The sequence below is a fragment of the Dendronephthya gigantea genome, unplaced genomic scaffold, assembly GCF_004324835.1.
Source record: "Dendronephthya gigantea isolate DGI-Jeju-01 unplaced genomic scaffold, DenGig_1.0 000094F, whole genome shotgun sequence".
In the NCBI taxonomy this organism is placed as follows: Eukaryota; Metazoa; Cnidaria; class Anthozoa; order Malacalcyonacea; family Nephtheidae; genus Dendronephthya; species Dendronephthya gigantea.
This window is the reverse complement of record NW_021163104.1, coordinates 235,959-251,075: the sequence shown is the minus strand read 5'-3', so window position 1 is coordinate 251,075 and position 15,117 is coordinate 235,959.

The following is a 15,117-nucleotide window of genomic DNA, read 5'->3' as shown; positions in this document are numbered from 1 at the left end:
TTTTTTGAAGTTAATTTCTTCTTGAAGTTGATAGATCTGCAACATATCTCAGTTGCACACTCCATTACGCAATCTATCCATTCAGAAACGGCTTTTTTCTTGACAACTGTTACATTCAGTTGGAATCCTAAAGCGTAAAATGATTTATTTTAACGAAAACCTACGCATTGCAAAGTTTTAAGGCATCTCAAACGGCAAATGCCAAACCGCTAACAAAGTTTGTATTTTAATTTCACTATCTTAAAGTGTGCAGCAATATCGCTAAATTACAAACGTTCTACACGAAAACTCGTGATTTTCAGCAATAATGTAAAGGCTAGTTTCCACTGAGGATGATTCTCTTCTGGATCGGACAGGACAGGAAAGATTTCTTTGTATAAACGCCGCCTGAGAACTCACCGACAAAGGAAATTTTCCTGTCCGTTCCGATCCAAAGGAGATTTTTTCTGAGTGGAAACTAGCCTTAAGAAAGCAATAGGCCATTTCTGATGTATTTACAATGCAGCAAATTCAGCTTTGCCGTATAATTTTATGTCCCACGTTCGCCGTATGAAATTTAATGCTTGCAAGAACGGCTGAGGCTGTATTCCGTGTATGCAGTCGCTCAAACATGAAGTTTTATACGGCGAACGTGAAACACATACGGCAAAGCTGAATTTGCTGCTTTTCTAAGTACATCAAAAATAGCCTATTGCTTTCTTTCATTCGGCTGAACATCACAAGTTTTATGTAGAACGTTTGTAATCTAGCGAAATTGCCGCACACCTAAAGATAGTGGAGTTAAAACACAAACTTTGTTGGCGGTTTGGCGTTTGCTATAAACGTCAAGCTTAAAGTCTCTAGAAACGTAAAAGCCCCGTTTACACTACAGTCAATTTATCGGCACGGCACGGCTAAAATGGGTACCCGTGCCCAATTTCACTAGTGTTCAGGCCGGGCACGGATGAAATGGGCACGGGTTCCTATTTTAGCCGTGCCGTGCCAATAAATCGAGTGTAGTGTAAAGGCTAATTTCCACTCCGGAAAACGAGCAGCGGATCGGATTGGATCGGATATTTTTCCGAGCTGGTCCGATCCATGAAGTGATTTCCATTAATAAAGTTTATAAATTATGCATGTTTTCAAAATGGCGGCAGTTTTGAACAAGCGTGTACTTCTTCTCCTCCTGTACGTTACGTCGTCGCCAGCAAAGGAGAAGAAAACAAGAAAAATACAAAAAGAGATTTTGGATAAGAAAAATTTTTCAGCAAAGGCAGACAAAAAGTGAATACCACTTGTTAATTAAAGAGTTACAGCTCTGCGATCATGAATATTTTTTTAAGCAATTTCGTATGTTGCCAAGCAAATTTGAAGAGCTACTGTCATTTGTTGCTCCCTTCATTGCCAAGTCATCGCTGAGACGGGACGCAGTTTCACCTGAAGAACGGTTGTGCATAAGTTTAAGATATTTAGTAACAGGGGATGCCAAAACTACAATTGCAAGCAGTTACCGTGTGAGTCCAACAACAGCAGGACGAATTGTTTCCGAAACTTGTGCAACTATTTGGGCAATTTTGATGGAGAAAGGCTTTTTAAAAGTTCCTACAACCCACCATGAATGGAAGGAGGTAGCAAATCTTTTTGAAAAGGATTGGAATTTTCCAAACTGTGTTGGTGCGATCGACGGAAAACATGTTGTGATGCAAGCACCAGCTAGGGCTGGTTCTTCTTTTTATAATTACAAGGGAACCCATAGTATTGTTTTAATGGCCGTATGCGATGCTCGTTACAAATTTTTAATTGTGGACGTTGGTGATAGTGGACGTGAAAGTGATGGAAGTGTTTTTGCAAGTTGTCACCTTGGACAGGCAATAAATGAAAACAAACTCAACCTTTCCTATGCTAGAGAATTAGACCTTACACATGTAACATTCCCATACGTTTTTGTGGGAGATGAAGCCTTTCCACTGAAAACATCCCTGATCAAACCCTACCCTCGTAATGCATTGGATGATGAGAAGAGAATTTTCAATTATCGAATCTCACGAGCTAGAAGGGTTATCGAAAATACATTTGGTATTTGCGCTTCCAGATTCAGGTTATTTCGCAGACCAATGATCAGCACAGTTGAGAATGTTGTTTTAGCAACAAAAGCTGTTGTCGCTCTTCATAACTACCTTATGGCTGACCATAAGTTTTACTTCCCCCCATTATTTGCAGACTCATCAAGAGGTGGGAAATTTAGACCTGGAGATTGGAGGAAAGAAGTTTCTTCTCTGGATGGTTTAGCAGACATACCAAGGATTGGGTCTAACAACTACACAAATGATGCCAAAGATGTCAGGGAAAATTTCTGCCATTATTTCTCTTCTGCTGCTGGTAGAGTACCTTGGCAATTTCAGGCAGTTAACAATACATTGGATGACTTTGACAGAGAATTACTTGCATGATTAAGCATACAGTACTTTTGCTGTTGTTAATCTTTTCAAACCACTGTATACATGCAAACAAAGTCATTAGAGGATTATTTTGTCAAAGGTTATAAATATTATTGATGATGCAAATAATTATTATATTAATGATGCAATTTATTTCAATCATACAACAATATTTAATATGCTTATTTGTACATAAGTATAATAAAATCTTATTGAAATACCACTTAATGATTAATACAATATATATTGCAATTGTAAAAAAAATAATGTGGGTAAAATAAAATGACATAACATGTTTCAAATGCAATATTAACCAATTTTATGAACAGATTTTCAAAAACAATTAACAATAGATATAAAATGAAGCTATGCTTCATCAAATTCAATATCAAATAACAATTTTTGTATTTTCATTTTTGCCATTGATTTTTTGCGCCCATTAAGTCTTTTGATGGTATCTACTAAACTTAAGCAGAATAACACATCAGGGTCATCATTTTCTTTTGGTGATTGCTTTGGAGATTGTTTAGGAGAGGAATTGAGATCTTTACTGAGTGTCTTTACAAGTAAAGCATCAATACCAAGTTGTATGTCATTTGCTTTCTTATTCTTGTGGTTTTCAAACTTTTGCTTTTTAAATGGACTAGCAAATGGTTGTGATGGTGCTGATGTTGAAGCTGCTTCATCAACATTGACAAAATTGAGCTGTGGGTTGTTATTCTCTTCTGCTACAACAGTGAGGTCAACATTTGGTGGTTGAGGTAGGTTGCTTAGCATTTGAGGTATATTGCTTTCACTTTTCCTGTTCAGTAGAGTATCGCGCAGGAAAGAAAGCTCTGCAAAGAAGTTGCATGAGGGTAATTTCTTTGCTCCTGCACCAGATCTTGTAGCCTTCTCTCTTTTATTAAGACATTTTCTATAGTTATCTTTCAACTTTTCCCATTCAGCTTTGAGTGTATCAACTGCAAATACAAAACGAAACCTTCAAGAAAAACATCAAACATGCAGCTAAGCTGATATATTTCCTGATATTATTCCTAGGCACCAAGACAGTCAATCTTGCTAAATAAACAGTCAGAAATTTGACTCTATGGATACTCTCTTGGAAGTACTTTGCTTTCATATTTGTGTCAGCAAACATATCATTGTATTTAAGCAAGCAATATTATAAACAAGAAACAAAATACCAGGCTTACCAGGCGCATTCAGCTTGCTACATAGTTCTCGCCATGCAGCATTTTTCTTTGTTAAATCTTTGTACGATCTCAAGCTAGTACACCACAGACAAGGATACTCTGGCATAATTTCAACTAGTCTCTCCCTCAGACTTGAATTATCGTCGCATTGCCGTACAGGTAGTTGTGGAGAAATTGGCTCACTTGTATTTTCCAAATGAACATCGATTTGAACCAATTCTTGTTCTAAATTGTCCTCCATTTTGTATTTTTAAACAGGTATATAAATTATTTTAATTTATGTGAGAGAATACGGCATTTTGATTGGTGGAAAGATTTCATCCCCGGGATCGGACCAAAAAAAGTTAAAACTATTTGAACTTTTTTTTATCCGGTCTCGGACGCTTTCGGATCGATATGAACCAAAACTTTCAACACACTGCGCACGCGCGGATTATTTTTCGTTCCGATCCGATCCGATCCGATCCGCTGCTCGTTTTCTGGAGTGGAAATTAGCCTTAAACGGGACTAAAGTCAGCCTAAAACGTTCAATATCATCGCTGGTCTCGAACCAGATTATTGAAGTTTTGGTAGTTATAAGATACGGTAGGTATGGTAGGTATGGTAGGTATGGTAGATATGGTAGGTGTGGTAGGTATGGTAAGTATGGTAGGTATGGTAGGTATGGTAACCTACCTATGGTAACTTACCTATGGTAATCAACCTATGCTAAGTAGGTAGGTTATTCAACTGTTAAAAAATAGCTATCAGTGTTACTAGACACTAATATGCCGGGTGTTAAAGATATGAGTTTTAGGGTTTCTTATTTCCTGCCTCATTTCAGAGGCTATATACCACAGTTTTGCCTCTCTATAGCTAAGACTTTTCTTAAGATATTCAGGGTTGTGACATTGTGATATATTTTCAGATATTTCCTTCATTTGATTTTGTCCACACATCAGATGCATGGATGATGTGTGCAAATAATTGATTTGTCCCACATTTTCATGCACGAAAAGGTTTATACTTCGATGATTAACAAAAATGTGATGAATCAATTTTCATTGTTAATTTCTTTCACTCAGAAGCTATAGCTGTAGAGAGAGGTCTGTTTATTTAAATGACGTGACTTTCCAGGATTCTGACAATCTGTTGATATATTATGTTTAACTTTACCTTCAAGAGTGGAATTGTAGCAAATGTTTACACTGGTTTCACTTGATATAACATTTAAGACTGCAAGTGATATACATGGTATAAAAAGGCGAAAGAAATGTTTAAATTGCATGGCTCGTCAACTTTCAGTTTTTGCAATATGAAGAAATTTTCCTGTAATGAAAAAAAAAGCTATGATTATTGAATGTAGATATGCATGGAAACGTAAAATAGAAAATATATTTGTTTGCTTAAATTGCGTGAAGCAGTATCTAATCTTGCATGTGAAATTGATTAAAATTCAGCACTTTGGTGTATTCAGAATATCCGCTAGAGTTGAGATTTTCGCCTTATAGGGAGAATACCCCAACATATTTAAACAACGCAGCAATAGCAGATATTTTGGAACATCGTTTAGCAGAGATAAAGATTAATTGTGCGACACGATTGAGGCAAACTCGCCGTAAGTATTGCTCGTATCTACCTAATATGAACGAGTTTTGTGCTTTGCTTCTGGTACGTAACAATAGTGAACATTATTATATGGCACGCGGTCTCGTGACTAAAATGGCGTGCGCTGATTGGTTTTTTGCCGGTCTGGAATCCCCCAGTATTAGACCGTTGCCGTAGTAACGGTCCAACTCTCATATTTTTGAACAAAAACAAGCTTGCACTTTTATTTTTTACACGAAAAATATCGACGGAGAATGGACGAAGAAGGGCAATATTTGGTACATGTGAATATTATATTTATTAATCTTTGATTTTTGTTTATATTACTGTATCATTCTTATTTAACGAGTAAAAAACCAAGTTTTGGAAGCCACTTCAGTGCTTGCTTGGCGACTGGCTGGCGAGAGAACCGGCAAGAATGCTGCAGTGCATTGTATAAATAAATAAACTAAATATTGTATGCCATATAATATATTCCCGTATTAACCGAATACGTTCGGTCCATACTGGAAAATTATCAGACCTCGGTCTTTTATGTACGGACCTCGCTATCGCCAGGCCTAGGTCCGTACTGTCAATATCTCGGTCTGATATTTTTCTAGTACGGACCTCAAATTCGGTTAATAAGTGGTATGTATTTATGATAGTTCATTGTGTTTTATTGTCATCAATACAGCATCAAGTAATAGCAAAGCTTGTTCATTTGCGTACGCAGCGACCCCAAACTGTTAACTGACATTCATTTGCGTAAGCTGCTAGTTTGCTTTAATAATTTATTCAGAGTTTGTTTATTTTTCTCACGGCGGTTGCCTAGGCAACTGCAGTAAGTATTGCTCGCATGCGAACGACTTTATTAGATATAAGTACATTTAGGTTTTACACACTTCATTTCTAAACGATAAATAACCAAAAGTTAAGAAAAATATTCAATGCGTCATCGAAGATAAGCTCGATTTCGTGTGAAACGGCCGACCAATTTCATTTCAATGATATACTCTGAAAAATTTACTTTTTCCAAAAAATTGCAGTCGATTTCCTTTGAATTCATGTCGAGAAAGCTGATGGATATGTGTGGATATAATTTTTTACTAAATGGCATGCCAGCTCGTTTTGACGTTTAACTACGTTCTTTGTTAACTTAGGGCATCTATAACCTACAACTCACGAAACAATTGCCAATGGATATAAATTTTAATGTTTAAAATGACTTACCACAACTGTGATCAAGATAGATTGGAAATTATTTCTGGACTTTATTTGAAACTGCTTGTTTGCGTAGAACCCGGAGGAACAGTAGCTAATATAGCTACATAAGTCATAAATGTTAAAAAAGCAAATAAATTATTTAAGTCAAGCTGCATATTGAATATTGACGACCCTTATCATAGGCTAATGCGGGTACCAAATGCCATTTTATGTATATAATTATCCTAAGGCTAGCAACTCTCTCGCAAAAAATATAATGCATATACATTGATACCATCGCTTGAAACAAAAAAATTACGATAGTTTCTTCAAAAAAAACTGGATACAAAATACCTTGGACATATTTACTAAATTTATCTGTCATTTTTAGACTTGAAAACATTTTAAAAATGCTTAAATTTTGCAAATAAAAAGTGTATTTTTATCGAAATTTTGTTTAACAAAGGCGGGATGCAATTTACTCGACGAACGTCATCATCGGAAAATCGTCGGCAAATTTCTGATTCGCTGTTGAAAGCTCGGAAAATTACGAAGACATTTTTTCGTCATCGAGTTGGCCTTGTCGAGTAAATTGCATCCCTTCTCTGTTTAACAAAATTTCGATAAAAATACACTTTTTATTTGCAAAACTTAAGCATTTTTATGTTGTTTTCAAGTCTAAAAAGACAGATAAATTTGGTAAATATATCCAAGGTGTTTTGTATCTAGTCTTTGTTCAAGAAACTAGCGTAATTTTTGTGTTTCAAGCGGTATTAATATCATTATGCATTATATTTTTTGTGAGAGAGTTGCCAGCCTTAGGATAATTATATAAATAAGATAGTATGCGGTATATGCCTGTGCCCTTATTGAAGGATTGGGTTATTGAAGGAATGGTTAGTTTCCATGATATGCATGATAAATCTTAGATCGGCATGAAGATAGTGCAAGTCTTCGGATATTGGTTATTTGTCTTTTTTGTTGTAAATATAGCATTTCTTTTTGATCCTCAACGGCTTGTTATTAAAAAAGTAATTATTTTCAATTCATATCCGCCATATTTATTTTACTAATTGCTTCACTTTAATTAAAGATGTTATATCCTGTTATATCCTATAAACGCTAATATCCTGCGCATAGCAATGTTTGTTTACGTTGGTTATATCATCTTTACATGAAGTATGTACCGTTTTAATTTTATTATTTTCTTCTCCTTCTCGTTCGACCGGCTGTAATGAATATGCTTATTTTATATCATATTTTAAAGAAGATATAAAGCGAAGTTTGTAAATAAACCGTTATTCAAAACTTTATATACAGTATTTGTAATTGTAGGACAAGCGCCTAGAACAGAACACAATTTGGTTGTGCGCTATAGAAATACTTTTATTATTATTATTATTATCAAGTAGCGTCAGCAGAGACGACAAATATAGCTTCGCCATTTCGTGTCCTTATTCAACAAATAAATTCTTGAAGCATTCCTTTCAGCAAAATATTGCTTTTATCTAGCAGCCTTATCTTCGTCACTCGCAATTCGAGATTCTTCGCCTTGCGACATAAAATAAAATAATTGTGCTCCCGAACTGTCCGTTTGTAATGCAACGCGCTAATATCGCATATCTGCATCAGACACTTCTCAAATTTTATTCCTCAACCTCCGCCTTCCTGAATTCGAAAAAACTTTCCTGGCTATAAATAAAGGCTCTTTTCTACTCATCGCAATGGCGAACTTGCGTGGGCCGTGGAGCGCAGGTAGAAAAGCCTGGCCTGCGAGGTTGCGACCTTGCCAGCTTACTGCGAGGGTTTCATCCAATGAAAATACGTTTACATGCAACAAACTGCAGCGAGGTTGTTTATTCAATACGTCGGAAAACACGTTTGAATAAAGCCTCTTACAGGAAAATCTATGACAAGTTTTTATGTGACAAGTTTTGATTGTTCGTCTGTACGCCCAACTTTGTGTACAAATGTACTTGTCATAGAAAAAATTGCTCGTCTGTAAGAACCTTAAACATAATGAAATTAAGACCTAAATAAATGAATTCAACTGAATATTTTACATCAACATGACCGTCGTTTCTCAGTGGCGTAGCCAGCCTGACGATTTAGTCATGCGATGCAAATTTTATGTTTTTATCATTATTTGTTTCTTTAGAAATTCACTGTTTTCACAATCAATGAACACAAAAATATTAGCGTAGCATGACTATATATTGTCAGGCTGGCTACGCCATTGTCGTTTCTTTCAGCACGAAGAGTCGTTCGCCCGTGCATTTCACAAAACACTTTCTGAATCATGTCTGGCTGCCGTTCAGTATAAATTATGCTGGAGTCGTTGAGTTACATGCAAATTTCTACAGTTTTGTTTAGATTAATTATTCAATTCAGGCAACTTTTGTCAAATTACAGCCGTTATGCGGCAAATTTGAATATGAAAAGCTCAGTGTTTTTACTCGGTGACACCATGTAATGGCTGCATGTAGATCATGACCGATCAGACGATCAGAGACAGTGTTTTGCAGCCGAAGACAGTTCTTTGTAAGAGAATTCAAGCAATTCAAGCTATATATTTTATGAGAATATAAAAACATGTCATCGAGAGGTTTTGTAATCACTGTTGATTTTGGTAATATACCCTTGTGTTCGACGAATTGAGAAATGTACTGTGCGATAAGGTAAATAATTATCCAATGTACTTTAGTGTTAAATAAACTATACTCCGATAATACTATAAGTTCATAGAGACTATTGCGCGATGATACAACCGACACGGCTGTCTATATTTCACTGCAGGGCCATGGGCTTCGATGCTGCCGTTTGTACCATTAAGTATTTGCGTTGTCCGGTGTTGCCGGTCAAAATTAATAGTCATATTTTCCAATTTGAAACCTGTTCATATTCTCGTTTGTTGTATTGTTTAATAGTATTGTCAAGGATTTTCCTGTATTTCATCTAAGAAACCAACACCTTCAGCTCCAAGTTTATAGGAGTTGAAATCCTTGACAGCATTGTATATATTGTCAGCTAGCATAATACAGGGTGAGTAAAAAAAACGGACACCTTTGAAATTCAAATTAGCCGTCTGTAATGTGACAGAAGTTGCCTAAAATATCTCATGGGTATACGAAGCATCTCAAATCATTAATCATTCACAATTGACCTAAAACATAAAATTTGTTTTGTAAACAGTTTTATCAAATCGTTTTTCTAGCACAGGCACCACGTTGGCTTATTTCAATTGGTTTAAACACTTTCTTAACCACGTTGACTTACAATGTCAGGGTTTTTTACTCACCCTGTATATATCACTAATTTACAGTGTTTAATGGTTATTGCTATGGGCTATACATACTTCGCATTTTTTGGTCGCGTAGAGTGCAGTTCAAACAATAGATAATGAGATGATAAACCTCTTAAAGCGTTATCCCTTCATGTTTGTCATAATTACACGGAATCTCTGGTGAATACTATCTTCAGCGGCTGATTTAGGCCTAGATTAGACGTCGCATTTCAGTCGAATTTAACTCGTCGCATTTAACCGCAGTTTTGTGCGACGTAAATGAGACGTTTGAAGAGCTCAGTTTAGAATTTATTCCTTGCGTTTATTAACAGTAATTTACATAAGCAATATGGCGACTTTTACGAAGTTAATTATTCTAAAGCAAATTTTTAAAATAAGAAGAGAAAGAAGCCAGGGTAAATTACGAATATTGCACAGTATCAAAACAGGAAGGACCAAGATTGTCCAGTTATGTTTGTCATTACCTACAATGATGTTCATTAAGGCCACAAAGCCTCGATCGAATTCGTCAATGTCGCCGTCTTGAAAGAACCACAAAATGGTGGAATTGGTGAAATTTTGTATGGGCAAACTATTCTGAAAGTCGGTTTAGGAATACGTTAAATTAATTATTCAAGATAATGACTTTTACTCTTTTTTGCTCAGTTTAATAAAACTGCCTCGTCTTTATAACCAATTGATTTATCAGCACACAGGTGTATATTCAAAACCGACGCAAACGTATCGCAATTGCTGAATAGTTCGTTATCAACTGGTATACAACGTCTCAAAATGACTAATGGAACAATTTTCGCCCCAGTTTCTAGCAGCGTTCTTATCTTCTCAGTTCCTTTTAAATTTATTGCGATGATTATTGGAGTATTGGGAAATGTCACAGTTATAACATACACAATTTTGCTGTGTAAAGAAAAGACAGCGACATCTTATTTGATAGCAAGCTTGTCATTAGCGGATCTTCTCGTGTGTTTATCATTTTATCCGCTATGGATCATTGAGTTTATTCAGACTATGTACATTAAACATTGAAAGTGATCAGGACTTGTTTTGTAATTAAGTTAAGTCGTGCTATAATTTGGTCGTTGATGTTTGCTTCAGTGGCTACAATTCTCTTAATAACTCTTGATTTTATTTTATTCATCAAAAAACCCCTGAAATATCCTATGATTGTGACACAGCGACGAGTTTTTTTAGCCATCTCAGGAATCTGGCTGGTTGCTTGTTGTCTTTACGCTATTTGTCATCTCCACCTTAGGAGGTACGACCATAGAATCGGAAGCATTTGTTACATATCTGATTACATTTATTTTTTTATGGCAGTTCCATATCTCTATAATTATTTACCTGGCTTTAATATTCTTTCTTAACTTCCAAATTTTACGTGTGTCTCGGAAACAACGCAAACGAATCTTTGATGAATCAATGGTCGCAGTCTGCAGCAACGACAACGAACAGCCAAGCAGGACAAGGGTTATATTTCGTCTATTTTAGGCGTTTACAGAAGTGAAAACATTTCTTATTGTTATTAGAGTATTGGCGATCTGTTGTTTTTCACCAACTGTTATCGGGTCCGTGGTATACAATTATTGCAATGATTCATGCCGACAGATTTGGTTCGTGGTTTTTAACTTCGAGTTTTATGGAATAAACTCAATTGTGAATGCTTTCATTTATGGAATAAGACATATAAAGTACAGAAAAGCTTATGGAAAAATTATTTTTACAATTCTCTGCCGTGGTCGTTGTTCCCACTGCTAATATTATAAGCTCTTCATAATTTTGAAAATTCTAAGGAGAATTCTAAGCAGAACCAATTAGTGTCGTCTAATGTCATTGATTTGTCATTTCCGTTTTTAAATGTATACATTTAAAGAAAAGATTTCGACTATTCTTATTTCCTTAGAAATCGCAGCACTTTAAGACTTCCTAATCCGAAATATATTTTTGTAGGAGACTCTTTAACTTTAATGGGGCTTGTAAAAGGGGATAAATTTTCTTACGAGGCTTAATTACGTCTGTATTCCTAAACGTCACTCTCACTCACTATAGCCGCCTAGAAAGCGTGGTCTCTCCCACACAAATTTCTAAAGCTAACAACCATAATTGAAGTTTAGTGAAAAACATATTTTTTGAGTGGAGAGAGTGTTAACTTTGAGTTCGTTGGATTCAATCGGGACACAAGCGATGTTAAATAGATTAAAATTGGGGTCTGAACAATTTCATTCGTTATGTTAACAGATGATCCGATAAACATGTGTTTTGTCTTTTTTTTGGATGAATTTGAAGCTTATTTTGTAACATCCATTTACGGACATTTTCAAGATCGTGATCTGTATTATTAACAAGCTCATAAAAATCAATACCAGATGCATAGTCAGGGAGACAAGTCGTTGCGAAGTCACCAAAATATGTTGGGCGCAGTGGAATACTAATTGTGAAGTTGGACGTTCTGTATAGGAAATGGGAGCCCACAGACGGTGAAGAAGTGAGATTGCAGCTAATTGTACCATTGTAACTAAGTGTCTGCGCGAAGAGATTCTAACGCAACTGCATAATTATCCTGTGGCGTGACACTTTGGGGTAGCGAAGACACTGAAACAGGTAAAAGAATTTTCTATTGGCCGTATTGTCAATTAGATGTGAAAATGTTGTGTTGTGAAAATGTGAAAATTGGCGCGTTGTGCTCTTCGCGCATCAAAAAAAGGACCAGGTCGGCGACAAAAAGCACGTCTGGGGAGATATCTGGTCGGTACGTAGCCCTATTGAAAGGATTGCAATTAATGTGATGGATAAGAGGGTCGGTACCTGTTAGTCGTTATGGGTTATTTCAGGAAGTGGCCTGAGGCTTATGCCATTCGCAGAAGTTCTGGTCAACGAGTTTGTTTGCAGATTTGGTGTTCCACTCGAGCTTCACTCTGACCAAGGAATACCTTTTAAGTCGACGGTATTCCAGGAAATGTGCACACTGCTAGGTATACATAAAACTAGGACAACTCCACTCCATCAAGAATCAGATTAGATGGTGGAAAGATACAACCGAACTTTAAAGACACAACTATCTTTGTTTGTGGAAGAGCATCAACGTGATTGGGACAAGTAATATGTACCTCTCCTTCTAATGGCATATAGGAAAGCTCGGCACAAAGCAACTGGATTTACCCTTGCACGTACATATGATGTTAGGCATGAGGTTCGTGTACCAGTTGATCTCGTTTATGGATCTCCTGAAGAAGAGGAACTTGGAATTAAGCTACGAGAAATTGAGGAAACATAATAACGACACTAGTGCAAACCCTTTGAAAAAGGATGATCTTGTCTGGCTGTTAAACTCTCGACGAAAGAAAGGAAGTTCATCCAAGATGACGAGGCCCTGAGATCGAGAGTCCGTTTACTGTTGTAAAAGACTGAATGATCTGGTGTATCGGATAAGAAAAAACATGCAGACCAAACCAAAAGTTTTGCATCGAAAAAAAAAGAGATCATGGAAGTATGCTGGCGACCAATAAAATATTTGGGGTGGTGAACAATGCGAGACTAGTCGTTTCGACGTAGAAACTCAACAAAGTGTGGATAACGAAGTTTGTGAATCCTGAATAGGGACCTTAAGCATGTAGGAGGGCAACACGACGACGACGTGGTTGGAATACTCCTTTAAATAAATGTTATGGTAAAGAGTTGTTCTATATTATCAACTGTACTAATTTAATGAGAGATATAAGACGTTGAAAACATTGTGTTTACGTTTACGGACAATTCTATAGAGCCTAAATTCGAAGTAGCGCTCACTGGGTCCTGAAATGCAGACGTTCTACATAGGACGTAATAAACGACGTTTTGCCGTTGTAAACAGAACGTAGATGATGTCTAAACCTCCCATAGGTATTTAATAATTCATTTCTTATCACTTTCTCAAAGAGAGTATTGCATATTTGTTGTCTTTTCTCAAAAAGCTGTATAAAACCTGATCGGGTCATTCGAAGACACTTTTGCACGCTTCAAATGTGATAAAAAGTAAAACTCTCGGACGCTTTCTTAATAGTGTTTTCGATATGGGTATTTCATTTCAAGTCTTGTTGTAATGTCACTCCTAGGAGCTTGAAAGAAGTGACCAATTCGATGGGGTTTGTTTTTATATGCAAGTCCTCCAAAGGGGGAATGGTTTTTGAGAAGGAAATAGTTATTTCTTTGCATTTTTTAACATTTAATTCGAATTTGTTACTTTGTGACCACTCTTCTACTTCATTTACTAACAACTGGCTGAACTTGGTGAGCTCTTTTGAATAATCTCGTATCTAGTAGTGTCGTTTACATATTTGACACTTCGTTTGATGACTTAATCTTGCAGTCCGCTATCATAACTATAAATAACCAGGGACCCAGTTTTGTCCCTTTGGGAACATCTGCTGGTACCGATTTCCATTCCGAGAAACAATCGTTGGCTACATTAACCCTTTGTTATCTATTGCTCAAAAAGTCGAAGATCCAGTTCACGATATGGGGATTGATTCCATAATTTGATAGTTTGGATATTAAGATATTATGGTCTATTAAGTCAAAGGCTTTCCTGAAATCCAGGAAAAGAACTCGTACTTTAGCTTAATTGTCATCGGTGGCTTTAGTACTAGTCCAGCTGTGAACAAGATTTATACGAGCGTGACTGGTAGAGGAATCAGGGATACAATGGTACAGGTGTTGTCTAATCCGATTGAGAATAGCAGGCTTTACATGTTCTCTGTCATCTCTGACAACATACTCCTCGGAAATTTTGCTAACGGTGGGTGTCAATGATATAGTTCTTAGGTCTTTGTTAATGTCTTCCAAAGTTTGGTTTTAGGTATAGCTGTAACATTTTCACTTTTCCATACCTCGGAAGGCTTTTCTCAGTGATTGATGAGTTGATCAACATACATACTTGTTCTGCTAAAATATGTGGGAATTCCTTAAGAATCCAATTTGGTATAGTATTAGGCGCACGTGCTTTTGATATATTTACTGTACTAAGTTGTTTTTCTACAACATGAAGGGAGATTAAACGTTATTCGACATTTATGGCATCGAGTCTTTTATATGGGAACAGGGGTATATAAGTTTATTGGGGTTCGATAAAGGCATTGTTAATTTTATTTGCTGGGTTTTGTTTTGTTGCGGCTTTGAAGGGAAATATCCAGAAGTGGCGGGAAGCAGTTTCGACACAATCATCCGTTGGTGATTTAGACACTCCACATGCACCGTCTCTTACACTCCGACCACCACTTTTTTGGCTCATTTTCCTGTAGGTTCTCTAAATTCTGTTTGTAATATTTAGATTTGCATCTTTTCTGCTTTCCCGATCAGCCATCCCTTTCCAATTTATGTATGTGTCAACGTAAAATAAATAAAGGTTTAAAAGTCATCACCTACTTATATATGACTGTGAGCTAGAGAATACTAA